Below are 16,483 nucleotides of genomic sequence, written 5' to 3'. Positions count from 1 at the left end.
TGCTGTGACGTGGCACATTTATTCACGTCCCTCCTGTAAGAGCGCGCGAGCGCACGATTTGCCACAAGGGGTAGCAGGGCAGCGACGACGTCGATGGAATTCGACGATCGCGACGCAATCTGACGATCCGCGGCGCAGTTCGCCTAGACAATCAATAACGTTAACATGTACGGGCGAGAATAAATAAAGTTTCGTTGAAATAAAGTTTCGCGATTACACTCCGATCAAAGATCGAAAGACCGGGCCGCCCTTTGGCAGCACCGCCGCGATAACGGCTGTCGTGATCGCTCTCCCTGGGCACATCCGAGATCCCAGATTGGAGATTAAAGGTCAATGCATATCTGGCAGGCCCGGCCAGCCGGCTCAAAATTACAACCCTGGTTTTGGTCCTAGCGTTTACTAGCGGCAACCGTGTCAGACTTTGGAACCGAATTTCTTCTCTGGCCTCTCGGCCCTTTCCAGATGGCCTTTCGAGAGCGCGTTGACAGTTCCCTGCTGTGCGTGGCACAAAAAAAAATGTTTTTAGGGGCTCCACAGCTCCTTAGGTAAACTATCCGTATCTCTCCTTTATAACACCATGGAAATAGGTAACGTTCCTGGCATTTAGTGAAACATCATCGCACATCCTTATATGTATTTTATCATACGTAAATTATACATATAAAATTCTTCTTAAATAATTTATCATGTTATACGCAAATGTAATTTCTTAATGAAAATATATTAGAAACATCTTTGTTCTGGAAATTCTTCCACCGATTATAAAGTGTAAAAAATTTTTTTAAGATATGGTCGTATTCTACGATTCTTCCTGTTTGAAATTCCGTTTTTTAATTCGCGGAGCATCAAAAACTGCAAATATTTGGTACTTGAAACTGTTATAAAAATATATTAGATTGGAGGGAAAGTTCTGTCGTATTTTAAAGAAAACATTTGAATCAATTTATAAAAATACGTGTTTAATATTATTCAATGATATAATTTCCATTATTTGTAAGGACTTGTTGCCATCTTTCAGGTAACCTGTGCATTCTTGTTTCCCAATTGTTCCGTCGCAAGGAACAATTCAAGTGGTGCTTGCCTTCGGACAATTGTTTATGATACGCTCGTAACTAAGTGATCACCTTCAACGATTAGGCACGGCGCAACAGTGACGACCATCCAGGCTCGCATCACAGCCTGCCTTTCGTTTGTGGTCACTTCCTATGGTTGCGGGATGTCATAAATTAAGTCCTACGAAGGACCACCCAAAACAAAAGGGCACTGTTCAAAAGTGTCAAGGGTCAGCCTTGTTGAGAGACCGGCATCAGCTTATACTCTCCAGGGCAAGCCCATCCAGATTACCCAAACAGGGTGACAATCAGTCAATGATGCGCTGATTGGGTAACGCAACATTCAGCAGAACCAATCAGTGCACTCCCTCTTCCATGAGGACTACCCTTTCAATACATAAAGGAGTCTCACCTAAAAATCAAACGCTCACTAGTTTGATTCAAACGTGAAACATTCAGTTTTGCGTTGACGGGGTTCCGTCGTCGGGCTATGCGAGCCTGGCAAGCGATCAGCTTTTGTCAAAACAATTCTCGTGAGGACGAACGGTTTTTGTCAGAAACAATGCTCGTGAGGATCGCTCGATCTGAGCTCACTTCTGTTCGTGATAGCGTTGCAAGAACATCTTGCATCGCGCGTGCAACCAAGATCCGACGCGGAACGCTCTCGCGATCAAAACCAACAATCACACGAGACGAACCGACGCGTCTAAGGCAGGGCCTGCTAAGATCAGCCTTACTGACGAATCCTCTAGCAGGTCTGGGATGAAACGCGCTTCCGACTAAATTCAGCAAATCAACATTTGAAACAGCTGTCCAAAATTGATTTGGCGGACAGTAAACCGCGGCGGTATCGGGAGTGACGCGTCCGCGACCACCGGGCCCAAGATTTACGACCTTGGGCGGAACAATCGTCCGCGTGTCATTTTCAAAAAATCCGCACCGAACACCAATGACTCAATAGATACTATTTTTACTAAGAAATTCCCGTGTGATTAACTCCATGATATTGGATGTAAGCTGTGTGTTGCGACGGCAACACCGAAGGTCGTACCGTACCGTTCCTCCAGGCGACAAAGGGACATACCTGAAGGGGATGTCCCATTAAAAACACGTGCGAAGTAGGTATAAACGACCGAAAAAATAAGTTTACGACCACCGCAATTCGACAATCTTGACCCCGACAGATGGACAGCACATGCGACCAAACTAACGAAACGACGAACGAAACACAGTAATAAATCACGCCATTGACGAACGGAGACAAAACCAGGAATCCCTGACAGTCTCCCACTCCCATCAACTCAAAACTCCTCCCAATGCACCCACGTCCAATTACAAAACACTATATTTTCCCACCTAAATCCAAAATCATCCAATCACGAAAAAACCGAACTGACGATAGACAGGACACGACAAGACCGAGCAGATACAAATCGAACAGGCAGACGGACGAGACGAACTCTCCGAAATAAACATATATCGCGAACCACCAAGTACCATTTAAGAAATCTCGAAACGAACAGTTATAACGCGAACCATCGTACCTGTAGAGACTGGTTCAATAACACGCGGTAGGAAAGTCGCTTGGGATGTATACACGGTGTTTATTATTTCGGTGATGATACAACGTTTGACAGGAGTGGTCCTGAACGGCAGCGAGCAACCAACTGAACTCGGTAGGCTTTTTGGCGCTATTTATAACAGTCTAACCGCGCAGAGGAAGGTACCAGGTATGTCCATACCGAGGTCACGCCGGTGTCTCCCTGGAAAAACCCTGGTACCCTTCGGTATACAAGAGGGAGCGGTGTGGCGGCAGCCGGGCCGCTACATACTATAGAGGAATAAAGTTATTATACCAAACAGTGTACAACCTATTCCTCACCAAGGTGCCCAATATTATATACTACATATTGAGAGAAGGCATCGGGGAAACCATTCATCGCTGCCTTCGTATACAGTGTGGATTATAGGAGTGGACTAAGATATTAAACTGTTACCGCCCACTACTACACGATTGTAGAGGGTGTCAAGACGCCATTTCGTATGGGTTCGAAGTGATGACATTGTATTGATGCGAAGCTTAGAAGAAGGTTCCCCGGCAGGACTGCGGTGACGTATCTAGATACGAATGCGCGGCCGATTGGTTCAGAGTGGAAGAGGCAGGCCTTGTTTCACACGCATTTTCGGCTGAATTCGAAATAATGGCTACAGCGGTCACACATACTGTGTAGCGTGACGGCCTTCGGCCTCAAAAATTGGGCCAACAGCCGCGGCAGAGATGGGGATAGGCATACCTACGATAGACTCGGTTTGTTTAGGTACCGTCCCCCGGCGCTGCTCTGTATGGAGCGGTTTATGACGGATTATTACTATTGAGCTGGAACGTGTAACGACTAGATGACTCAGGACCGATGACACATTGTATAACAAACAAGCAGCCACCGATCGCCCCTGTACCTTGCCCTTAGCAGATAGTACCCGATGACTGTATCCACCCACCCCCAAAAACCAGCGCATCCATAGCGATAAGAAATAGTACTTAAACCGGAGAACCTCCAATAAAGAACCAGAATATTCGTGTCAGTCTTAGACTAAATTCTGTGTCTCTTTTATTTTAAACCCCTATTCGACCGAGTATCTACGGAACGCGATCGCTAGGCGGTATCTTTGTTGAAGTTACGTTTTTCCCCGTAACATTTTGGCGATCCTGCCAGGATATACACAAGAGGACGACTGGAAAACTCGGGAGACAACCGGATCCACGGAACCTGTTGAAAGCTGAGGGACAAGTCCAGAAGGTCGTCACGATTTGTATAACGGACCAAAGAAGGGAAAAATCAGGATGTCCAATCCTCTCGAAGAAGCCATCGTGGCGTTCACGAAATCTATCCAAACCTTGACCACGCAACAGGAAAAAATTACGCAAAATATTGCGATACTGGCAACTGAAAACGACAAAAGAAGACAGGAAACACTGCCATTCCATAAAGTATTAAAACCACTGCTTGCGGACGACGAGACTACAGCTACGTATGGTGACATCGCTGCAGGCTACCCTACGGGACATCCCGCAGAGGAAAGGGAAATGGACGAAGGAGACGGATCATTTAAGAACCACTTCCGACTACCGGGTACATCTGGACAAAACTCCGGCCAGGTTAGCAACAATACGGAGCCCAGGTATGACGAGCATCGTTTTAAAAGGGCCAAAGACCTGGTCGACACCATAAAACCTCTCAAAGGACGGGATGACTCCGGGGTTGAGGATTGTATACGACTGGTTAAGCGCGCTAGATCTCGTTGCTACGAACCGGATATTTTACTTGACATAATACTTACTACTAAAATCATCGATCAAGCGGAAAGAAGCATTCGGTATTTAGAAATTAATAGTTACGACAAATTATACGACGCGTTGCGAACATACGTGTTCCCAAGTGTTTCGCCAGACGCCGCGAGAGATAAATTGAATAATATAATTCAGGGAAAGACGGAAGGCGTGATGAACTATACTCTTCGCTTTAGACAGCAGTTAAATGAATATCGGTACGCGACACAAAACGAGAATTCGCGCCCTACGACCAGGCAAGTTGCTCTTAGCATTTTAGATAAGGAAGCCGTTAGAACATATGTTAGGAACTTGCGTTATGAGCTTGCCGTCCTCGTGTATCCAAATAAACCGAGTAATATTTCGGAAGCACAAGGCTACGCCTTAGAAGCCGAAATGTGGGAGCGAGACTCCAGAAATAGACGCGGAATCGGTAGACCGACAACCGATAGGACATGGACCGGACAAACCGAACGGCCTGTTAATCCTAGACCGACAACGCAACCGTTTGAAAAACCAGTAGGAAGCAATCCATTTAGACAGAACACACCGATAAAATGTAACCGATGCGGGAAGATAGGGCACTACGCGAATCAGTGCCAAAATTTTAACATACCACCTCAACAGAAGCCGCCTCCGCGAATAAAACTTACTTTGCAACCGCGAATTACCAACACTAAATTACAGTCAGGAAAATTGCGATAGAATAGAGCCGGGTGTAAGAAGCGCGAGCGACCGTCCAACTGTCGTACATTTTTGTAAAACCGCGCGGGCTTCGTTTCCATCGCTGCCGGGCCTTCCCGGCAGCCGCCTGTAACAACCGGACTAAATAAATGTTCGTTCCAAGCCCATACCCGTGTTCGCTTTTCTCATGAGAAACCTTTCCGCCGCGGGAAACGTCCCGTATTCCCTCCGCGTAGAATCATGGCCCAGGCTGTCGCTATTCAGAACCTAGCGCGGCTCTCGTAGGTTCGGTGTTATAATTCGCGTCTCGCGTTCGTTACGAATTGTTCGTGTGACACTTGCGAGTGTCTGGCGCCCGTTTCAAGTCTCGAACCTTGTAAGATCCGTCGGGAAAATCGAGCCTACGAGATACCGTTTGTCACGGGTGGACCACGTATCGCGCGGCCGAGCGTGGCCCGGCCTCACGGTCTATGAAAACCCGCCGTTACCCAGGTTTTCTTCCGTCGGACGGGCCGGAAAATCAGGGCAACGTGACAATGCAAACCCAGTGATGTCACGCGAGGAGAAATAAATAGAATTAAGATACACGTTAAAAATTCTACGCAGTTAGGTAGCGCGCAAAACGACTCCAACTTATCTTCCTGCAAGACACGCAGCAAAGATCAGTTACACCCTGAGAACGAACAGAAAGGGTGTCCAATTATGCCAAATTGCAAGAAGGGATGCCGACTTCATGGTAGGTGTTCGGTCCCACACAGACCGAAAGTGAGTTATAATAAACACGGTCGGCTGCGATAACCAAAACACTTTAGGCGAAGCGACGGTCCCAAGATTTGGAGTGTCATCGGACACCACTTGGAGACCTCCGTGAACGAGCCCATTGAAGGGGCAATACACAAACATTTAATTTTCCAGACCATCTTTCCCATATCTCTCACACCTAATCCATTCAGATCATCTAAACACAATTCCACCAAATCGCATCCCCACTCCGACGACCAAATGCACCACCCATTAACCAATAGAAGAAGAGCCCGAGTTGACTTTATAGACGACACGACACCGAACCGCAGAAAGCTAAGATACCTATAAGAAAACACACATCGATCGCGTCTAGAAAACTCGTTGCACGCGTCATACCTCGCCAACTGACTTGTAAATGTTAAGTTAAAATATATTGAAGTGTTGTTCTAAAACGTCGAGTTTCATTTCAACTAGACGTAGCTACCCAGTAACTCCTTCAAGGCCCGAATATCGTCCGCGAGCAAGCGAAACGGGATTTACGACCCCGCGGAGTAGGACAGGCGGACTGACGACACTTTCGGACACCTCAATAGGAGTGTCGACACACTAGCCAGAAGACATCAAGAAGGTAAAAAGATGCAAGGTAGAGACTCCTGTGCCAGCATCTTTGAAAAGCAAAGGACTGTCCATCTCATAAAAAGGGGGACCAACTCCTCAAATTCAGTTATAAACAGTCAGTCGGTCAGACAATCGTCAACAATCAGTTATTCAGTCATAGTCAATAGTCCAGTAACCTCTTTTGAAGTTAAAATAGTTCATTCAGTTGTTTCGCGACAAACCGTTTCAAAGACCAGTGTCAGCAGTCGGAGTATATTGTAACCGAATTCGAACCCGTGATCACGGTAATATTAATATTATTATTATTATTATCAAACTATTTGTAAGCACTCCAGTATATGCGCTATATAAACCATATTTGTAAAATCAAATTTGTAATCTCTGATTCAGAACCACACTTTGAATAAATCAATAATATTGTTGTTTTCAAAATAAGGGTACAAAGTTATTTAAACGATCCTCAATTTCCCGAACCATAGCCGGTGTATGCAGGTAGGTTTGAAACTGCGTCCTATCCTCTTAAAATCGTAATTCATCCCACTTGGGACGTAACACTATCAAAGCTTGCAAAGGAGTATCTTTGTGTTATGGCAACATCTGTTCCTTCCGAAAGAGTATTCTCAAAGACTGGCGAAATAATTAGTAAAGAAAAAAAAGAAATAGATTAAACGACAATATAGTGAATAAAATATTGCTTCTTAATATGTACAAAATAAATCCTTTATTATGTCTATTTCGTATATTTTCGTTTTATCTACGTTTTTTTCTTGCCGAAATGTTCCAGTATTTCCACTCGCGGCATTTCTATACTCATGTCAGGTCGGAACTCACAGTCAAATTTAAAGCATTGAGATATTTGAAGGAATCATTTGGCAATCGATACATATAGTACAGAAACAGCTTATAGTGATCATGAAAAAATTACTGTTCCCGCCGCGGCTAGACCGTAGCCTCATTTTAGTGATGTAATTATATCGTTCTATAGTTAGTTATCGTTCTATCATTCTGTTATGGTTATACATTGGTTCTTGGATTCCGGGTCCCCCATTGTGCTCGGGGACGGATTATAAAATAAAACACCGAAGCATTGTGCCCCATGGTCGGGACCGAGGTTTGCCGGTCGGCGTGAAAAGCCGCTACGACCTGGGGACAAATAAGTCGGTAATCAGACCAAAAAAAGGGTCGCGATCGAGGTTTGCCGATCGACGCGAGGTTTGCCGCGCAGCCACGCGAGGCACACAGTCTCCTGCGGCAGTCTTGCATGGTTTCTTGTAGAGATCGGATGTACAGAATAAAACAGTGTGTGATAAAGAAACCATTCCAATTATTAAAACCCATTTCCTCTCGCGAACAATTACTTCTATGAATTTGATTGCAAAGTGGAAGAACATTGACCCCTTCGACTCGATACTTTCACAGGGTGTATTAAAGAAAGTTTGTTGTGCATTGTAGGTATTAACGAAAGAACACTCCCCCGCCCTAAAGAACAAAGTCGGTCATTCAAAATAGGCAGAATTTTTCATCAAAATAGGCAGTTTTTTGCAAATATCTCGGAAAATAAAGATACCGCAGTACTGTGCGGACTAATGGCCTGTTTTTGGGCACTTCTCGTAATTTGGTTATTAATGTGTATATATATATATATATATATATATATATATATATATATAAGGCGCTAAAACTCAAGGAACGTAAAGAATATATTTCGCAGAAGTTATAAGGGAATAGCAATCCCTAAGACCCGTATCCTATAAATTCCAAATTCAAGAAAACAAAATCTATTCAAATTAAAACATTGATAAAGAAATAATGAGGAAATACCTGCAAAATTACTTCTTAACCGTTGAAAAGGAAACAGGAGACCCTGGGGTGACCGAGGAACCAGTGCGTGAGGTAAAGAGCGAACCAGCATTGCATCCGTTGGCCAACCTCACCCATTTGAAAACACTGGAAATAAATAATAACATGTATCACTCAATGAATACATATATAGAAACAACTTATAGTGATCATGAATAAATAACTTCTGCGAATTTGATTGCAAAGTGGAAGAACATTGACCCCATCGACTCGATACTTTCATAGGGTGTATTAACGAAAGTTTGTTGTGCATTGTAGGTATTAACGAAAGAACCCTCCCCCACCCTAAAGAACAAATTCGGTCATTCAAAATAGGCAGAATTTTTCATCAAAATAGACAGTTTTTTTCGAATATCTCGGAAAATAAAGAGACCGCCGCACAGTGCGGACAAATGGCCTGTTTTCGGACACTTCTCGTAATTTGGTTATTAATGTATAAATATATATCGGAAATTGTTTACAGAAAATTAAATTTACCAATATAATTAATAAATTTAACAAAGAATTTATTTTTAAAAACATTCAATGTAAACAAAATTAGCAAACTTAACAAATCGCTATTCGCTATAAACAATTTCGATCTATCCTTACATTCTTATTACTTTTCCAATAGGTGTAAAACATATATTAAAAACAAATTAAGAACACATAAAAATGATTGATATATAATTTTTACAAAATTGTATTATGCATAAAAATGATTATTATATGATTATTCATGTCAATTTTCATCCTAATATAAATTTTTTGCAAAAGAAATATATTTTATATGGTGATATACACTAACATTGAATTTTGCACAGTAAATTTTGAATCTAACTCAAGACTAACTCAAACCTACCTCGAAAACTAATCCAAATGTAGTCCAAACCAAACCCGATAATACGTACTTACACCCGGCACGTCGAGAAATGGCGTTCGTTAGTAGCGCGACCATTGCAAATGGCTGCTCTGAGGTGACTACGTGCCGGAAAGTTAAAAACGAGGTAGGTCGAAACAAAAAAACGCGAAGTCCGCGACGCGACTTTCAGGGGAAAACAACCGAAGAAATCGATCGCCGCGACGCACTTCGTTGTGACAACGGCCGCCGAAGGGCACAAACACCGTGATATATCTGTAGAAATAGTCGCGCGATCGTACCATGCTGACACATACGCACCCCTCGGACGTACACATACAGGCAAAATTCAATGTAGTAGTAACTCCAGTTTTTCGCGAATATTTCATAAATTAATGCTGAACAGCGGTTATATGTATAGGAGAAAGTTCAGAATATTGAGTTTTACAGTATATTTAAATTTTATCAAAATCGGTGCGGCGCGGGGGCATCTCCTGGGCACTCGGGTAACCGGGTAAATAAGATATATTAAATAAATAAGATGACATTTGCGCCAAAAACGACAACATTTCGTGTGCAGCATGTAAAAAAGGACTAGAATAATCTATGTCATATTTCGAAAAGAGCGGTTCGGGGTGGGGGTGTCCAAAAGTCTTATTAACCCTTAGCACTCGAATGATGACTGTAATGCACCACTAAAAATTGTTGTATCATTATTCAAAATATTTTTTACATTATCAAATTTGTTTGTATTTAATAAATTACTAAACATTCGGTATTGTACGAGTAAGTTGCACTATTTTCGTATATATAACATGAAAAATATATATATAGGAGGGCAATATTCTAGGTCGGAAGAAATGTTTCATTTTGGAATTAAAATAGCTTCGAGTGCAAAGGGTTAAACAACATTTTTATATAAAACTTAAAAAGTTACATACCTTCATCGCGTAGATCGGGTTCGACGGTTCGACGGCTTAGGCAAGACTAACTCGCAAGCTCCGTCAGCCGGATGACCTGACTACTTCAGTGGGGGGATTTTCGTCGGGGTTTTTGCGCATGCGCGTCCGGCGCAGTAATGTATCTATATTGTGACGACAGTAGTGGGGTACTATTATTGGCAGGAAAAACCGGAAGTGTCCAGGACGAGACGACGAAACAAGCGTGTTACATATTTTTGATAAATTATTATTACCATTTGATTGGCATACACATGTTATACATTCATTTTTCATAATCAAATCATTTTGCGAAATTATACGGGATGACTAAAGTACCCCATTTTAGCCAAAATTGTACTTTACTCATGCTACAATCGTCGCGCCTGCGTCAACAAATCCGATCAATATCCCATCACTAGACCAACAAGGAAGCGAATCTTCCACCAATATCTCCTTCTTTTTCCTGCATACGATCATGTCCCTGCGCAGACCAGGACCTTACAGAAGTGGCCCCTTACCTAGGCGGATTGCAATTTCCAGGAAGACCGTCATGGACCCAGATTTAATTGAATATTTGTGTTTTAATGTTTTGATGGTCGCCGATTACGAAATTGAACGCAAAATTTAAAAAAACAAAATGGCAGATCCAATATGGCGAACGTGTACGTTAAGAAATTGTTCGTTCTGTTAAAAAATTAGTATTCTAAGGTACTCCACTATACAGACGTAGATTGAACCTTCAGGAAGGACAATTGACCACTTATAAACTGCTCATTGCAATATTGAAGCGGCAGTTTGAAAAAGTTTCTGACCCTTGCACGTTTCGCAAGACGCCACGACCTTCGAGTCACCGATTCTGTTGAAACTTTGCACACTTATAGATCTCATTGTCCTGTTCACGAATATATATCATTATAGCGGCAGATACTGAATAGATTTCGAGTTTCATTATTTCCTGTGTAATGCCGTATTTTTTCTACGGTACAACAAGATTTGGTTTGCCAGCGTGCCAAGTTTTCAGCTGGACGACCAGCGTTCAAATTCTGTCGACTAACGCATTTTTTTTTAATTTTATTATGTTTTGTCACTGTATCTTTATATTAGCAATTTCACATCGGAAAGTAGTAAAATATATCACCTCGCAATTCTAATTACGGATCAGACAGAATTTCAGTATCAATGAACGTTTGAAAGGACAATATCATATAAGGTAGAAAAGACCGCACTTGTTCAAGAAAAGGTATTTATTTTTTTTTAATTAATTTACAGAATAATCATTGTATAATTTATGTAGGGATTTGGTGTCAGGCTGGTCGAAATGAATGTATATCGGTGTATGTCATACGTTTAGTAACTTAAACGTTGAGTCGGCTACACGTGCTCCACAAGATCGGTCCTCTCTCTCTCTCTCTCTCTCTCTCTCTCTCTCTCTCTATATATATATATATATATATATATATATATATATATATATAATTTTCGCATCCACTCGAAAAACTCAATCAGTTACGTACGCCCTGCGCTTGACGTCCCTAAACACATTACCACTGTCACCGAGACCCAAACACTCTTCTTTCACACTTCGGCCCAAACAGACACCCTATATAAAATACGTGAGTTAAAAAAATTAAATACCTCAAAACCTTAAATACCTTACTTCCTCTGTAAATGAAAATATAATTATGGACAATAGATATCTAATTTATACCACGTTACAGCCACACACAGTCTGCAGAAAGTGCCAGTAGCAATGACAGCGATACGTCAAGTGATGAGATGCGAAGTGCTTCATGTTTCGGAAGTAACTCAAAACGTTCAAATACTTCATTATTATTATTTTTATTGTGTTTTATATATGAGAATACGATATACTTTCAAACTAGTGTCTTATCAAATCATTTCAACGAAAAAATGATTTCATTAGTTTCTGTTACAGAAATCTATTTGTTGCAAAATCCTGAAGTCGTAGACAAATTTTGAGACCAGATTTGAAATCAGTGAAAAAATCTATGGGAAATGATGTATAGCATGTTAAAAAAAGTTTTTCTGCGCGTGGATTGGAAAAACCACAATTTTCTTGAAATTATGCAAGTTTAACGAATTTTCTCAAGGTTAAAAAGCGTTCGTACCATCATCTCCCTATTTTTCCCATACTCTACAAAGTTTCAGCTTTAATTTTAAAAAAATGTCATCGTTCTACCTCATTTCTATCGAAAGTTCTTTGCGTCACTGTGCGTCGCCAAGGCCGCCACAGCACCTTTAAATTTTCACAGAAAAACAAACTTAAAAGTCGAGACCTGTAATTTTTTCTTCACAATTACGATCAATAGCAACTTTAAAAAAAATTATTTATGCATTACTCAGTAAATTAATCCTAACATTTAGAACAAATTCAAGCAGTTTGGTCCAATTTTAATAAAGTTAATTGTTTTCAAATGGTCTACAGGATTCACGTAATGGTCTTTTAATGATTCGACAGGATTTCAATACGAAATGAGGTAATTACCTTTAGTAGTAATTAATTACTTCGATGAAAAATAGGATTCATAAAGTGTTGATATTTACATGATTGTGCTAATCCCAATTTTTTATAAATCTCGTTAATTCCTCGACCTGGACCACTGTGGGACGCGACGCTACGCGGGACGTGACAATAGTATTATATAACAGCATTGTGATTTACGAAAAAATAATATTAATTCAATATTTCTATTGTATGTATTACATGTTGGCTCGTTTGTAGATTGTATGGACATAACAAACAGATAAATAAAAACATTCAACAATAGATACCAGAAACATGAAAACTTATCAATATACAATATCGATTTGCGTCTTGTCGCATACGACCTCCCTTAGCAGAGTATCGTAAGAAACTAAGCTATCCGTAAGGTTTTGGTCCCCAGAGGACAAAAAAAGGCTGCTTTGAGATAATAGGTATTGTTCGATCCCTCGCAGACAAAAGTACCGTGAGTCCTCGCATTTCCGGCCGTAACGCAAGCGAGGATGTTACAGCTGCACGGAGCATGCTCTTTCGCCCAAAAAATACACATGCGTGACTAAGCCCTTTTCCGATTTTTGTCCGTCCTTCGACTAATCACGAAGAATGCTAAATCCTTGAGTTGCCGCACGCGAGGCGCTTGAGGATTCGAGCTGATGGCATTGGAAAAGTGGCCATAAGTCAATCCGTGCGACCCTCATACCGTGTACCGTCCGCGAGGTACTTGAGGGTTCCGGATTCGGACACAGCGGGCCTTATGGCCCACTACACGCGGCGGACAAGAGGTCGTAAATCCTCTTCCGCACGACGCGAGGCACGCTCGGGTTGCGCTACAACCCCAATAACCGTGTCTCTGGTTTTCGTCAAACGGACGAAAACCAGAGACAGTAAACGCACATTTTTCCAGCCCTTGGTCTTCGTCACCGGACCTCGGCCAAGGGGCAATAAATTAGCTGCTAGCCACTTGGCTAGCACGGCGTACATGGGCCACTTAGGCCTTCGTCGCGCTGCTCCGGGGTCCCATAAATCGCGCAGTTTGGGAACTCTCCCTTATTGACTTGAGGTGGGGACTTCCTCCTCCACCGGTGAGGGTTGTTTCAGAAGAACCTCCGCCCTCAAGTCAAATCAACGAATGGGGATGATTCTTCCCCCGAAAACGGGCCCATGGCCAAAAAATCGCGTCACCACCGAGGTGACGAGTAAGCGGGCCTCGGAGCAGAGCGGCAGAATCGGCAAAGTTCGCATCAGAAAAGGTCAGCTTCAGAATCAGAGTCAGTAATCGCGCTATACCGTACCACCGCTACAATTCATTGTATCCAATTCAACTAGTCACCCAAGGTTAGTTCGGCCGGTGACAGGGCATTTGTTAAGTTTAAAATAAATTCTATTTGACACAAACGCGCGCATAATTTCTACGTGAAAACGAACAGCCCAATTTTCCAGGTATAGTGACGTACGCAAGCGTTTCCGTCGCGGAAGCAGTGAAAGTGGTGGTGAAACGAGCGGGTCAAAAATGACTGCGGCACAGCACCCGGAGGGTTAAACAAGATATTTTCGCAATCATTTCTTTCCTTTTATTTCAGAACTTACTACGGGCAAAGAATGAGGAACAGTATTGTTATAGTATCTTAATAGTCGTAATTGAGCTTCGAACGTTATTCCCCCGGTTGTTACTCGCCGGTACAGTCGCAATAGGCCATAAAACAGCTCTTCATATGCGCTGTATTGCACCCGCCGGTGCAATTGCGACCTTCGACTGCAATCGCTTTTTGAACAGTTCTTCATATGCGCTGTATTGCACTCGCCGGTGCAATTGCGACCTTCGACTGCAATCGCTTTTTGAACAGTTCTTCATATGCGCTGTATTGCACTCGCCGGTGCAATTGCGACCTTCGACTGCAATCGTTTTTTTAACAGTTCTTCATATGCGCTGTATTGCACTCGCCGGTGCAGTCGTAATACAGAGACCTACATACAGAGTTATGCTGAATTACAATTGAATTATTCCAGGAATTATAATTACAAAGTAATTGAATTACATTGTAATTAAATTATATTTGTAACGCGACGGGGAAACAATAAAGCGTCAAGACCCCTCGTCACCCCCCCGATGTAACAGAAGAATTGCGCCGAGGCAGCGTGGCCGGCGGTTCAAGGGGAACCGCGGGGTCTGGAACCTTCTAGACCCCTAGTAACGCGTTATTGATAAAGATAGCAACGAGTCCATATAAATATCGGTAGATTACCGCGGAGTAGGCACTCTTGCTGCACCTGTAGGAGAGGACGAGGTAAGACCACGGCCGCCTACAGGATGGGAGAGTACGAAGCAATGCTATCGGACGCCCAGCAGCAGGGCTGCACCTGTGGGAGAGGACGAGTCAGACCACGGCCGCCCACAGGACGGGAGAGTACGAAGCAATGCTATCGGACGCCCAGCAGCCCAGGAGAGGACAGGGGTTGCACCTGGACGCCTCTCTGGATACATGGGAGAGGACGGCCATGAAGGCCGGCCGCCCGCCGAGAGGAAAGAACAGGGTAGCTTCCTGGCCGCCTGAGAGTAGGGACGCCTGGTTCCTCTGTACGTTTCGGAGAGGACGGCCATGAAGGCCGGCCGCCGATCGGACATGAGAAAACAGGCGAAACCGCGTCGTCATCGTATTCCCAGAGGGAGAGTACGGTTGAAATAAACCGGACGCCCGATGGTGGTATCGCGTATTATATAAAATCTTTTCCTAAATTAATCGTTGCTAACTTTGTCTCTCACTCTTTAGAAAGAATCTATTTTATAACAAAACCTATCTCCTCATCCTTTGTACTAACGTGTTTGGAAAATATATCCTATGTCTCCAGATATTCCGACTCCTGTCATTCCGCAACCACCGCAATCCTTTACGTTACAAAATGTTGTCGCCCAACGTGCAGGCCGAGGCTCACGACCAGAACTCCGACTCCACCTCCAATCCTGACCTGAGTCCCAGTCCAACGGTCCAGTTTTCTCCGAGCCAGTTCTCACAACTCCTCGGATCGTTACACGATAAGACACCTAGTTGTCAAAGAAGCTTTACGAGATGCAGGGAACGCTTCGACGGCTCTCATGACTACATGAGAGTCAGTGCGTTCATCGCCGCTGTATCGATATTTAAAGATATCGAAAATATTAGCGATGAAAACGCATTAAAAGGACTTCCACTGCTCTTCGAGGGACATGCAGCTGTCTGGTGGCGGGGTGTACGAGCATCCGTCTCATCATGGAAAGAAGCATTGGAGACAATAAAGTCGACCTTCGCACCTCGACGTCCCGCGTATCAGGTGTACACGGAGTTGTTCCGGACTACACAGGATTCAAATACCCCGACGGATCTTTTTATTAGTCGGAAACGGGCCCAGTTGGCAGAATTACCAAACCCGCACCCGGAGACGGTCCAGATCGATATGATATACGGTCTCCTTCGTCTTCCGCTCCGGAAAAAGATTCCCCGGGAATCGGTGAAAACATTCACCGAGTTGATCAAGCGTGCCCGAGATGTAGAAGACCTCGAGAAGGAGGATCAAGGTAAAACCCATCACCGTCGGACGGGCGGAATATTCGTCGAACCATATCCCAGGGATCACCGCCGCTGCAATATTTGCCGCCGTCCAGGACACACCACCACTGAATGTCGTTTCCGAAAGAACAACATATCAGGACCGAAACCGACGACCGTCGCAACAATGTTACAGCCGAGACTCTCACAGCCCCAGGGAAGTCGCACTCCGTTGCAATGCTACGGATGCGGAAAACCGGGAGTTGTACGCAGCAAATGCCCGGACTGCTCGAAGACGACCACACCACCTACTTCCGCAGCATTTTGCACGGTAAATGCATCAATGCAACCACGACAGCGACCAGCGGTCGACGTCACCATCGCCGGAGAAAAG

This window comes from Halictus rubicundus, unplaced genomic scaffold, assembly GCF_050948215.1.
Source record: "Halictus rubicundus isolate RS-2024b unplaced genomic scaffold, iyHalRubi1_principal scaffold0354, whole genome shotgun sequence".
Classification (NCBI taxonomy): domain Eukaryota; kingdom Metazoa; phylum Arthropoda; class Insecta; order Hymenoptera; family Halictidae; genus Halictus; species Halictus rubicundus.
This window is presented reverse-complemented; position numbering follows the sequence as displayed.